The 13,591-nt window shown below is 43.2% G+C and overlaps 1 protein-coding gene across 3 annotated transcripts in view; it reads right to left on the bottom strand.

The window, feature by feature from the left end:
* Positions 1-5,306: 5,306 nt before the first annotated feature.
* celf2 (cugbp, Elav-like family member 2) overlaps positions 5,307-13,591 on the bottom strand; it is a 49,072-nt gene continuing 40,787 nt past the window's right edge. For all 3 annotated transcript variants that reach the window (XM_076029902.1, XM_076029900.1, XM_076029901.1), the window contains exon 12: positions 5,307-11,397. The gene's annotated coding sequence lies outside the window, so the exon portion shown is untranslated. The remainder of the gene's footprint in view (positions 11,398-13,591) is intronic.

Here is a 13,591-nt window from a genome sequence, read left to right as displayed (position 1 = left end):
AGATAGGCAAGTTGACCACGTCCCGTCAAAATTTCATTTGGATTCCAGCGAAGAGCCCATTTGAGACACGTTCGCCTGCTTCAACAGAGGCCCGGCACCGTCTGCATTCTGCTTTGAATTCCACTCAGGGCAACACACCAGGCACTTCTGGGTCGGCTTCCACATACCAAGTGTTCCCGGGTCTCAGAACTACCGAGGGATCAAGGTAGACCTTTGGAGTCAGTGCCCCATAAATTGGGTTTTGCTTCAGGCAGCCGAGGCGTACTATCGACTCCCCGCTGCCGCTGGCGGCTGGCTGAGAGTCAGCCATGGATTTTCCCATTTGCGGCCCACCGTGTCGGTTTATTGGACGCGTCCGTCAGGCATCAAGGGCGCACGTTCCGCCCAATCACAACGCAATTTGAATGTGTTGGTACCCCCCTTCGATCAATACACCCCAGTGTGTCGTGATTAGCCGACCTGGCGACGGTAGCATGTTTTTTTTTATCGCCCGACATCCTGCCGCTACTTGCGGCACTCACCTTGTTAGTGGCGTGCCACGGACTATTTGTTATCCTAATGTGCCCACCGGTGGCGGCGAGAGGCGCGCTTGGCCATGCTGCAACGGCTGATTTCATGGTGTATTAGGCTGCTGATTAGAGCCTGCGACGCTTTCAGTATCACTCACGTGTGCTTGACTTAGAAATGAGACAAACGCGGTGACTGAGGTACCAGGGAGCAGAAAACCAGGACAAGGACCAGGACCAGGACCAGGACCAGGACCAGGAGGAAGAACCTTCCTGTCTGCCACTCTGACTCTACGTCCATCACTATCGCTTTCTTTTATTTATTGTATCTCCTTTTCACCCCAACCGGTCAAAGCAGATGTCTCTGCCCCCCCCGGGTCGTGGTCTTCTCCAGGTTTCTTCCCACTGGGGAGTTTTTCCTGGCCACTGCGTCTTTACGCTGCTCTGGGGGGATCTGTGGGTTTTCTCTTGGATCATGCAAAGCGCTTCGAGACGTCTTTGGATTCGAATTAGTGCTCGATATAAAAAGGTTGCTCAATAGAATTATTCATTAAAGATTTCATTCATCTTCTATACCCGCTTATTCCTATTCAGGGTCACTGGGGTCTGCTGGAGCCTCTCCCAGCTGTCTTAGGGCGAAGGCAGGGTGACACCCTGGACAAGTCGCCAGTTCATCGCAGTCAATAGAATTATAGATTGATTATTCAATCCGTGGGATTCATTAACCTGACGATGTTGCCTGTTCAGATAAATTAGAAGACTTTAGTTAATTCCCAGAATGCCTTTCTCATCCGTGGCTGGTTGACTTGTGTCGCCCCTCAACTTCCTGTTTCCCGTCCCCTGATAAGCAGAGGTTCTAAGTGGGGCTTCTCTATCGAGTTCCTTTCACGGTTCCCCGTCGAACTTCACCGGAGGAGCGAAACTCTACCGAAGGGGCGGAGCTTATCTAATCAACAACCTGGTAGCAGCGACGCTCCTGGTTGAAGGACCCGAACTCGTCAGAATCCTCTTTTGCTGCCACCAGAGGGCAGCATCGCCTCACAGAATTGCGTTTTTAAATAGCTAGACGCCTTTACTGGTTCATCAGCGCTCAGGCACGAGCTTCAATGTCGCATAAGAGAGAGTCGTGTGATTATTTTGTTCAACAGAGGAGGAGGAGGTTTGATGAGTCACCTCGGCGCTTCAAAGGAAGGAGGAGGAAACGGTGGGAAAACTTTCAACCAGAGAACAGAGGGAAGAGATAGAACTCTTTTTTCCCTCCTCCAGAAGTCTCTTTGATCAAGACTATAATTTAATTACCTGCGAACCAAAGAGAGCCTCTCATTCCCTCCGAGTGGATTCAAAGAGAAAAAATAAAATAAAATAAAGGAAGTTGTGCCACAGCTTTCTGAAACAGCGATAAAGAATCATGTCAGGAAATCTGCTCAATTAAAAGTCTTGCATTCTTTTAACAATTGTTAAGAGTTTTTCATTTTTGGAAGCTGGGAAAAACTGAGCAAGACTCGAAAACTAATAAAAAAAAATGAAAACATCAGTCAAAATTCACCCTCTTGTTTTACGGACAAATTAATTGTATTTTATATACACAATTTTATTATGTAGCTACTCATTTTTTTTTTATTGTATTTGGAAACCTTATCCTTTTTATTTGACACCTTAAAAATGTATATGGACAAAAACAATGGAATGATAATCATAATTAAATAATAAAACGCTGAAACTAAAAACAAGAAAATAAAACAGATAATTAAAAGAATTAAAAAGCAGATTTTTAGATTCTTATGATTTCTTTACTCTTGTGTCCAATATTAGTAAATTGAATCTGCCCAAGTTTTTTGGGGATGTGTGTCTTCAGCAAAACAATTTCCAACATGAAGAAAGAAGAATGAAAATTCAAATGTGGAGTTTTTATTTTGTAGAATATTTGAAAAATAATAATAATCTTCTGGCCTGGAAACATTTGCATTACATTCTATTCTTTTTTTTTAGCGTTTGAACAGACGTACAGTACATCTCAGTGAGGACACACACACACACACACACACACACACACACACACACACACACACAAAATTGCTCGTCCTCTCGCAAGTACTCCCAGCCACTCTTGACCTTTGGCCCCCTTCCGCTAAGTCTCGACTCTCAGTGATGATCTGCATTACCCGCTCGCCGCCTCGGCTGTTGACCTTCATTAGCTCGGATCTCCACTTCCCATGATCCTCTTCCTCCTCGATGTTGTTTTGTCTTTGTGAGGGTGTAAATAACGCAGCAGTCGTTCGGGCCCGGCCGCTTATTTATTCAGCCTGGCGCGAAAAACAAACGCTCCCTGTTTAATAAACCCTCCTCCGTAAAAACCTACGAGTGGCTCTGAGTTGAACGTGACTCGTCGGACTCTGTCGCTCTGCAAACACTGTGGCCTGTCGCGTTCCGGTGTTGCTGAGCCGCCGCCAGCGCTGTAAACAGCTTCGTATTGATTGTGGGATTTACTCGAGCGCCGTCGTTCAGCTGTGCTGCTTCGTCGGGGAATAAGCTCTCGAGACGACTTCCCAGCTCGAAGCAAAATTGGAGGGAGAAGAAGCAAAAAAAAAGAGAAGGGCACAGAAATGGAAAAGGAAGCAAATCGGAGGAGACTGAGCTCATGAAATAAATGCTACGTTAATGTTAAATAGCAACTGAAAACATCATTTCTCCAAATCAACCATTTCCAAGACTGGACCAGCGCCGGCTGACACAACCAGCTGACAATTTATTTTCATCACATTTTGCGTTCGTTCCCACAGTTTTTTTTCTCTCCCTCTTTTCGTGGTAAATCTACCATACAGGTTCCACGGAAACGGTAGAAAATTGACGAGTCTTCGGGCTAAACGTTGCTTCCAAAAAGCTTGAAAGCTCAAACAAAACTCTGCCACCGAATCATCCTTGAAGCCGCCGGCTCTTAAAAGCGGCCAAATTGGAGGGAACTGAAGTGCTGTCCGCGGCCTTCAAACGCAGTCGAGTCTCCGTTCACTCAGGGGAAAAAAAAGAAAAAAAAAAGAAAACCCTGAACGTTAGCGACTTACCTTGAAATCTGGGGTCTTCCTGGCTGACCGGCTGATGTAGAGTTCTTTGCTACAACCGTGGTGAAAATATAAGAGTCTAGTCCAATGACCTGGAGGCTGCTTTCGGATATTCCATGCTGCGCAACCAAACACCCCTGAATTACATAGACAAAAATGAAAAAAACAAACAAACCCAAAAAAAAACATCAGGGGAAATCAAATATCTATATTTGGATTAGCGTGGACAGTGATGGAGGTGCAATATTCTCCTCAACAGTCTGGGGGCAGTTTATTTTCTGCCCGTGCCTGAACCTGGCAATCAATATTTAATAACAAACTCGGTGCGGCAATGAAAGCAAAAGACGCTCCGAGTGGCAGAGGGCAGGTAATAACGTGGATATATATATATATAAATATATGTATATATATATATATATGAAAAAAACAAATCTAAAAATTCTGAACAAGTGCAACTTTGGTTTTAAAGAGACCGGAAACTAGAACGCTTGTGTCCATATTTTTATTTTATTTCTTTTTTGCTCAGACTAAAGATGTTTCCGCTTCTGGTGTCACTTTCTGTCGAAATGCTCGGGGATCAAGTAGCGTCGGGAAAGAAAACTCCAAAAAGCCAGGAGGGAATCCGGCGAATGTAAGAGGGGGAGAAAAAACTTTGACCTGCGACCTCTCTTTCCTTTCTCTCCTTTTCTTTTTGTTTGGGGATGCAGTTGTGACAGTGAGACACTACGGAAGTGGATTGGACACAGAGTGGACATACAGTGGACAGGCCTCGCCCAGGCCGGCGGACAGCACAGGAAGTGTGACGGCGTGGGGGGGCCAGATCTCGCAAGAGGAAGCACTGGCACGGTGGACCAGTTAGCGGTTAGCCGCTCCAGTAAGAAAAAAATCAGGAGGTTCAAGTCAATATTCTGGGAAAGGCACAATTTTCGCTGAAGTACCTGCGATAAAATATATATAATATATATATAGATAAAAATGTACAAATATGTTTAAAAGTTTCGGTTTTCACAGCTTTGATTTAAAATGTGAGAGTTGTGGATAAAACTGGGGAAACTCTTTCGATCCAGAGGCCAATTGAGTTTTGCTATTGAGCTAGCCAGCGAGCTAGCCAACGCAAATCACTAATTTGTTTGTTTAACAATGACATTATGTTAAAACAAGAGCACAAATGAGCTACAATCCTAGCTTTAGCATTGAGAGGCTAGCTTGAAAACTACACCCAATGTCGTAAAAAGAAGCGTTTATGAAGTTTTACGCCTTAAATTTGACTAAGAACAAAGTGATTTCCCAAAATGTTGAACAGATCCTCAGAGCTAACGGCTAAGGGCGCCGCCGTGCTAGGATGCTTCGCCCTTTCTACTTGCTGTTTTGTTATTTTTTGGCGACGACTCGCTCCTTTCTTTTCGCGACTGTCACGCAGCGACTTGGGCTACACAGTAATATACATACAAAGACGATGATGTATATTTACCATGTTGAGTGACAACAGCGTGGCGAGTTGCCACTGGTGGAGGGCGTGGGGGGAGGGAGAGGGGAATGGGGTGGAGCCAACTTTAATATGTGGTCAAAAACAAAATGAAGAGAAACAACGTGAAGATGGAGGAGGAGGAGAAGAAGGGAAAAGTAAAGGGAGAGACGGAGGAAAAAACAGGGGGGAGGGAGGGGCAGAAGATGGCAGGAAGAGGAGAAACAACGGTACAACATCAGACAGCCACTGGAACATAACAACACAGAGAGAGACGAGTATTAGGAAAAATGGTTTAATATAGGAGACAGAAGCAAAAAACTGCATCACACAAGAACATACGTTTACAAAAATAATTCTGACTGCTTCAGCTACACAGTTAGTTCACAGAGAAGGACAGAGAAACCGGAAAAATCTAAACAGCTAAAAGCAAAAAAGTTCTAATTAGTTGCTCTCGTTATTAAACTAATACATTAATCCACTGAAGGTGACTAAATATTTCTATTCCTTCTTTTTCCTATAATTGTCTTATCGTGTTTGACGGCACAATACAAGAAGTATAAATGAAACTTACCGCTGCTGTATAGACAAACTGGCTAAGAGCTATTTTTCGAAAAAATAAAGCCAAGAAAATCAGGGATCTGAGACTCGACTACCCTCTGGTTTTTAGGGAAGTGAAAGAAAAGAAGGCAAAAGAAAGAGAGAAAAAAAGTAAAAGAAAACACTCAAGTGAGGGGAAAAAGCAAAAGTGAAAGAAACAAAGCCAAAAGATCTCCTAGAAAAATCTGATATCAAAAGCCAACTTCCTGCGACGCCAGCTAGAAATCAAACTCGGGGACCAGTCGGGCTCGGGCCACACCACCAGGCCAGACAGATTTGTTTTTTTCTAAGATTTTTTTTTTGTTGAATCCTTTAATCTCCAGTATAAAAAAATTCCACTGGTACAAAATGCATAAGTACAATCAGTTGTAGAAATAGGAAAGCCTGCATTTTTTGTACTTTTGAAATCCCATCCAGTGACATAATTTTTTTTTTTCCAAGTGTTGTCAAACAAACATACATCACGCTTACAGGATCCACTGAAATGCATTGACTTTGGCTTCTCTCGAGACAATTAACTACTGAAAACCTTTTTGTTTTTGTTTTTTTTTTTTATATCTGAGAATGCAAATAAACAAGAAAAAACAAACCCCCAAAGAACTAATAATTTGGATAAATTCTACAGACAACAAGCTCTTTTTTTTTACGGCACGGAAAGAGAGAGAACACACAAAACATTTTCTTTTTCCTCAAAAAACTCGACATAAGCCATAATGCAAAGAAACGACAAGTTCAATTTTTTTTTTTTGCTCCTTTGAGATTTCATTGTTTGATAAATAGCACTTAAGATAATCAAGAAAGAAGGAGAACAGAGAAGTGAACAGTGACGAGATAGAAAGATTACAATGAGCATCGGCGATGAGAGCCCCTGAGGTGAAACGCTCGACGGGTGGCCCGCCTCCAAAACGCCCTCGTTGTGCTTTGACGTCGACAACAAAGACGAGACTGTGCGAGGCTGCGTGCAACTCGCCGAGATTTTGGCGAGTCTTCCCATCGCCGCGCGATAACGTTTGCCAGTGGACAAAGACGGCCGCACTGACGGTAGCCTCCGCGCTCAGAACGGACAGAAATCTAAACGGGGGAGGATTGTGCGACGATTGTGCGACGATACGAATAAAACGGTGTCGCGTGCGGTTACGACGGGAGGACTAATAAAAAAAACCTGCGCAAATGCTGGTCCGAATAGAGCGGTCTGCCAGCCCTGACTGGACTCCAGTTGTTAAACAGGTAGTTATGGCTGTTTGGAGAACTGCTCATACTGCATTCAGAATTATACAGAGGATGGAGAAGCAGAAGAAGAAGAAGAAGAAGAAGAAGAAGAAGAAGAAGAAGAAGAAGAAGAAAGAAGTCAGTCTGTGACGCCCCCTGCATTAATTCTTGGACGTGTCAATGTCCCAAGGTACGGTCCCAAAGGTACGGTACAAGTGTTTGCTTCACGTTTGGGCTTCAACAAAGTTATGGATCGCACCGTGCTTGGTGCTAGCTGCGTAGTACATAGCTAGTCTTTCCGAGCTGTAGCTAGCTACATACGTAGCTAGTTACATACCGTCATCACACGACTCAATGTTCCCACATTCCAGTGTTACCCAGGTGACATGGTAGATAATTAGATTGTGATACCGGCGACCTACAGTCTGTTCCCAGGGACCTACGCTCATAGATCATGGGCTTGTGTCTTCTGGAGGACAGCAGTTCCCAGGTTCATACGTTCCACCACATCCCAGAACCATGACAAAGCGTCAATCGTTAACAGGGACCGTTCTTCCTAATTTCGGAGGTCTTGTGATGCCAAAGACAGAAGCTTCCAGGGCTTCACATTCCAGGTGTTGCTGTTAGGTTCTCTGAAAATTGGGGCCAAAGGCTGACTGGGAGGTTAGGAGCCAAGGAACCTGAGGCCCAAGGAACATTGGGTTGTCAGAACGTAAGGTCCCGCGGTACTTGAGCCACGGGTATTCCAGTCTTTTGGATTTGAACTAAAGTCATGCCACCAACGTTGAGGTGAAAAAACTTGTGCCATAGTACTAATGTGTAAGCATAACTGCTAAAGATAGCGTTGGCAATAGCGCAGAGTTGCAGAAGTACAAATCAGCTCTGACACAATGAGGTCTGGTAGAATTAAAGTTTTGGTGAGATAGCGAAAGCGGCGCCGCCTTTATCCTCGGCGATGGCGGTTGTTGTTGTTGATTTGATTGTGCGGAACCGGCGGACGCGACCCTTTTCTGTGCGATTCCAACAAACGGAAGCTTTATTTCCCCCGATGGCACGCTGCACACACCTCCTTTTCTAATAACTGGAGGACGGCGGCGGAGGTGAGCCTCTATTTTTTTTTTTCAGCATCTCCGGGAAATGTCAGACGGGTTGGAGGTTGGACCGCAAAAGAACAAACAAGAAAACTTGGACTGGGCACAACATCACTGAGTGACGGACAACATCTTCTACTCTCAGGATAACTGGTACGACGCTCCCTGGTTAAGGCGACTGGTGAGCTTCGGTAGAAAATAATGCTGCCTTTTTAATTTTTTTTTTAAGTAGTTTTTTTTTTTTTTTTTTTGCAGAGCGTAGTAAACTTTCAGGGAGTCGGGGTCCGGAGAGGTGGGGGGGCAGTTGAATCGACTTGACACCAACACTGTGCCATGTAAACGGCTCGACTACGAGAATGTCGCTTGCACACTTTGGCATCTGAACGTGGTTTTTCGGCCCAAAACACTGTAAGACGCAGGATAAAACAACGATTGCGCGTTTAATAACCTAGAGAGGAAATGTGCTCCCGGAACCGTCCCGCCTCTTCCTCTCGCCGCCATCATCCCAGACGGTGCGCTTCCACGTTTTCTCTTTCTTTTGTGCCGATTCCCTCAAAGGCCGTTCTTGCCCGGTGCTTACATCATGAAAGGCCCGAGCGCCGCGCCGCGCTCGTCTGGAGGTGATAGACAATTGTGCCGCGATCAGCCCTCCGCCGTCTGAGACAAACGGCAACAGGTCGGAGGATTTGAAAGGAAAATGAGGTCTCGGTTTTTGTTTCTCGGGGGCGAGGGAACGGCGGCGGGATCAAAACAAAAACAATCAGGATGAGGACGGCGGCGGCGGCGGCGGTGGCGGCGAAGCTTGATGTCTTTGTCTGTGTTTGTGCGTGACGCTATAAAGAGAGCAGAGTGCAAAGATTCCTGGTAAGGCTTCGATGAGTCAAACAGCTGTGCAATGGCTAAAGAAACATCAGTGCAGTGAGTTTGTGTGTGTGTGTGTGTGTGCGCGTGTGTGTGTGTGTGCGTGCGTGTGCACGCTGGCGGTCGGCGCCGCGGTCGAGGCGTTCGCACTCTGGGGCTCCCACGCAAAAACAACGAGAAAAGTAAAACTGTGAGGTCTGCACGAGAATGTGTGTGTGAGTGTGTGTGTGAGCGTGTGTGTGTTTATAGATATATATTTATATATATATATATATATATATATGACACATGGGCACTTTTCTCTTTTTTTTTTTTTTTTACATCTTTACAAAGAAAAATAAAAATCAAATAAAAAGCAAACATGACATTTTTCAGGCAACAAGACCACAGAATAGCAAGTTAACAAACTCTTTTTTTTTTAAATCTATATTTTGTCGTTTTAAATATGAGGGATCCATACAAAACACTTATAATAAAATACCCATGTTATCAAATCATTTCACAAGAAGTACACTGACGCGCTAGTAGGCAGGAAGTACCGTCAGAATTTGGCACTAAACTCCACTGATCTCGTCTTTTTTTTTTTTTCCTTTATAATAACACATTTTTTTTTTTTTGCCGAACAACAAAAACACACCTAAGTATCGTTTCCCACGAGAGAAATAAAATTAGAATGACATTGATGCTTCACAAGCTGACATTTTAGATATAGATATATATTTATATATATATATATATATATAGATATATTTATATTTATATATATTTTTCAAGAATTTCATATAGCTAATTAACCAACAAGAAATTTAGCAAATCGGGACTCCTTTAAAAAAAAACAACAAAAAAACAAAAACAAACAAACAAAAAGAAGAAAAAATATCGAGGAAAAAAAACGACAAAGTGAATATTAATCGTATGAAAGGCTTTGTCTATTGTTCAAGTAAACTGATTTTTTTTTCAGTCTTCTCTTTGAAAAAGAAAAAAAAAAACGACAAAAGAAGAAGAAGAGCGAAACGCGAGGACATTTAAGACCGTTGGACTCGTGATGGAAACCACAACTAAACTCACGAGAAGCACCGACGTGAACGCAGGTTAACACAGGTGGTCGTTTGTTACTTCTTTTTTTTTTCTTTTTTTTTCTCCTTTCCTTTTCAACCTCTATACATTTAAACAGTAGAAAATATAGGTTCATTTCATCATGTGCATTTTTAAACCACGGATTGTCTGTCTGTGAGTCAGTTTCAGCAAAAAAGGTGACACAAGTAGGTAGCATCTCTCCCGCACCCGAGCTTGGGCAAAATGTCTCTCTTTTTTTTTTTTTTGTTCATTTTGTTTTTTTAAACCTTTTTAAACTACTCTAGAAAAAAGTGGTTCTATATATAGACTTCTGAATGAGAAACAGAGCCACTTAAAATGGCCTTATCAAAAAACTTTACACTGCCTGAAAAATGTAAAAACCGCCGGAGAGCTCCGAGAGTCGACTCTCGTATTGATCAGACAGTTTTAGACTCAAAAACTGTTTGGAAGGAAGTCTTATTTCTCAGAGGGACTGACGCGGCGGACGGCTTCTGGCCCCGCAAAAGAAAAAGAGAGAAAACGTTTCCTGCTTTTCTGTTGTTGTTGTTGTTGTTGTTTGTTTTGTGTTAAACTTCCTCCTCCCATCGCCCCCCCCCCCACCCCCCCCGGCGCCAGAAGCGAAACGGCGTGCCAATTCCTGCAGGTGAACTTTCAAGTTTACTTTAAATAAAGAACAAACAAAAAATAAGAAGGAAAAGAAAAAAATCATTCTGACACAAAGGAAGAAGAAAACCAATAAGAAGAGGAAGAATAGGTGGAGGAGGAGGAAGAGGACGAAAGAGAAAAAAATTAAATGCGGGAAAAAAGAAACAAAGCGAGGGAAATCACTTTGTCTGTGTTTTCATCTCCCGAAAGAAAAACAAAAGGAACAATTTGTTTTTCTGTAAAAATCGCAGTCTCTCTCTCCTTCTCTCTCTCTCTCTCACTCTCTCTCACTCTCTCCCTCCAAAGTTGTTTTTTGTCATATAAATGCAGCCGTTACATCTTTTTCACATTGATTTGTTTTTCGTACACAACAACCCCCCCCCCCCCTCGCTCTCCCCGATCCCTCCTGCAGATAAAAAAAAAAAAAAAAGAATCGTAAAAAATGTACAGATCCAAATGAGGTCACATGCACCAAAAAAGGTGTGAAAGAAAACTAGACCAAAAAAAAAGACACAAGACAAAATCAGGACAGGAAACTTTAGGAACAAAAATGTAAAAAAAAAAAAAAAAGTCCCCAAAAAAGTTTGAAAGCATAAAACGGTCAGTAGGTGGCAGCAGAGGTGAACCAGGTTTTTATGGTCGGCGAGCTTGGAAAAAAAAAGAAGAAGACATCCGAAAAAAAGAAAATAGTGACAGGACGACGGCAGTGGTGGGGCGGGGGGGGGGGAGTGACACCTTTTTCTGTTTGGGTTGGGGGAGTTTTGTCATTTTTAAAAGTTTTTGTTTGTTTGTTTGTTTGTTTTTGCGGTGGGGGGAGGGGGGGCGACGCCACGCAGACATGCTAGGGCAAACGATGAGCTAACAGGCATGGAGGAGGATGGGCTGTTCTAAAAGGGAGGAAAGAAAAAACACAGGGGAGAGGAGAGAGTTAACACACAGAGAGCCGGAGCAGCACAACACAACAGCATTGATTGTACAACAAAATCAGAAGGAACAACAACAACAACAACAAACAACAACCAACAACAACAGTAATGCAAAAGACCATCGACTGAAATCACGGCTAAAAGGTTTTTCTTTTTAGCTGGAATTCTTCTCATTGGTTTAAAATGATTCTCTTCAGTCTACAGTGTAACACACACACACACACACACACACACACACACACACACACACACACACACACACACACACACACACGCAGAGGCGCGCGCACACACAAACAGAGAACACCCCAAAGATTTATCCATCACGTCCCAGATGGATGATGTCATTTGGGAGTCAAACGGCCATATTTGGGTGGGAGGGGGTGGGGCCTGTTCATTTCTGGTTTGTTCCACTCATTTTAAAAGGAAAAGAGAGAGAGAATAGGGGGCGGGGCTTACGGACAAACGAAAAACATGAAACGATAAGAAAACTACAAAAAAAGTGAAAAGAGAAACGGCCAAACGAGGAGAGGAAGAAGAGGAAGAAGAGGAGGAGGAGGAAGAGGAGGAAGAGGAGGAAGTTCCACTATGGATGGAGAGAGAAGGAGAGTGGTGAGAGGAGAGAAAGAGGGATGAATGCATGGATGAACAGCATAGGTGACGAAGGGGAGGGGGCGGAGCTTGTAGTAGCTGGGGGGGAGGGTTGGGGGGGGCTGAGTTTCAAATGGTGGGCGGAGCTTGTCTGTGATTGACGGCACAGGAGTAAAAAAAAAAACAAAAACACATAAAGAAAGGAAAACAAAAACAAAAACAAGAACACCGGAGAAGCCGATTGGACGAGACTCCTCCATGATGGGCGGGGTCTCACTTTTACCAAGCCGCACTTTATCGACAGGAGTCCGATAACTTAACGAGAGGCAATAAATAAAATCCTTTTTTTTTCTCTCTTTCGTCTGAGGCAGTAAAAACGTCGTATAAAAATAGAACCGCTTCGTAGCTTTTTTTCTGTTTTCTTTTTTACAAATAAAATTTACAGGTCTGCAGCTCGCTGTACTTTGAATTGTCATTATTATTATTATTATTATTATTATTATTATTATTATTATTATTATTATTATTCCGTATTCTGGTCTTTAAACAAACTCCACCGTAAACTCTGCGGTAATTATCGAAAATTGTCGTCGTCAATACGATTATTTTCATTATCATCGTCGTAGCCTTTTGTCACAAATGGTTTGAAAATATTCTCTCTGTCTCTCCGTTCCACCTCCCCCTCCCCCCATTCCCCTTTCGCCCCCCCCCCCCCTCCCCCCATGACAAAGACCAATGTGATCTGACCCTACCAGTAGTTACGTTCATTTTGCTCCCTGTTCCACATTTGAGAAATAAAATAATCTGGATAGAAAAACTGTGCAGTCTCGACTGTGGTGAGTGCTGGAGCGGCCGGCTGGCAGCACGCTCTCCCCGTCTCTCTTTCATTTTCAGATATATATTTATATATATATATATTTATATATGCATTTCTTTTTTTTTTTTGCCTTTTTCTCTCTTTCTCTCGGGAGAAGCAGCAGCAGCAGCAGCGACGGCGGACTGCAACCAACTACGCGGAGGTCAAAGGTCGAATGTGCATATCAGCATCAGCGCGTCAGAGAAGTCAAAAAGAGAAAAGAAAACGGCGGTTAAACCTTGGACAGGCTTCAAAAAAAAAAAAAAAAATCATCATGGCTCCTTTTTGTCTTTACCGAAAAAAATATATGTATATAAATAATCACTGAGAAAACTTCCTCGTAAAAAAAAAAAAAGAAAAAAGAAAAAAAAGCTGGCCAGGTTGGCGACTTCCTCCCATTATTAAAAAAACAAACAAAGTTATGGCGATAATGGAAGCGTTCATGTGTGTACAAAAAAGAAAATAATAATTGTAATAAATAATAATAATAATAATAATGATAATACTGGAAAGCTATCATAAAAATCTCCAAAAATAAAGAAGAAAAAACCAAATTCTCAACAAAACGAGGCATGTGCGTCTCCCTCTGAGTGTCTCCCCCATTCTCCCTTCCTCCCACCCCCCCACCCCTCCACCTCCGCGTCACCCCCTCCCTCCTCCCAGTTGGGGCGTGTCAGGGTCGCAGCCTGCTTCGCTCTCGTTGTCGTT

The sequence above is a fragment of the Nelusetta ayraudi genome, unplaced genomic scaffold, assembly GCF_046127955.1.
Source record: "Nelusetta ayraudi isolate G7.1 ecotype Tasmania unplaced genomic scaffold, CSIRO-AGI_Nayr_v1 ptg000027l, whole genome shotgun sequence".
Lineage (NCBI taxonomy): Eukaryota > Metazoa > Chordata > Actinopteri > Tetraodontiformes > Monacanthidae > Nelusetta > Nelusetta ayraudi.
Note: the sequence above shows the minus strand (reverse complement) of the source record. Positions and strands in the feature narration are given on the sequence as shown.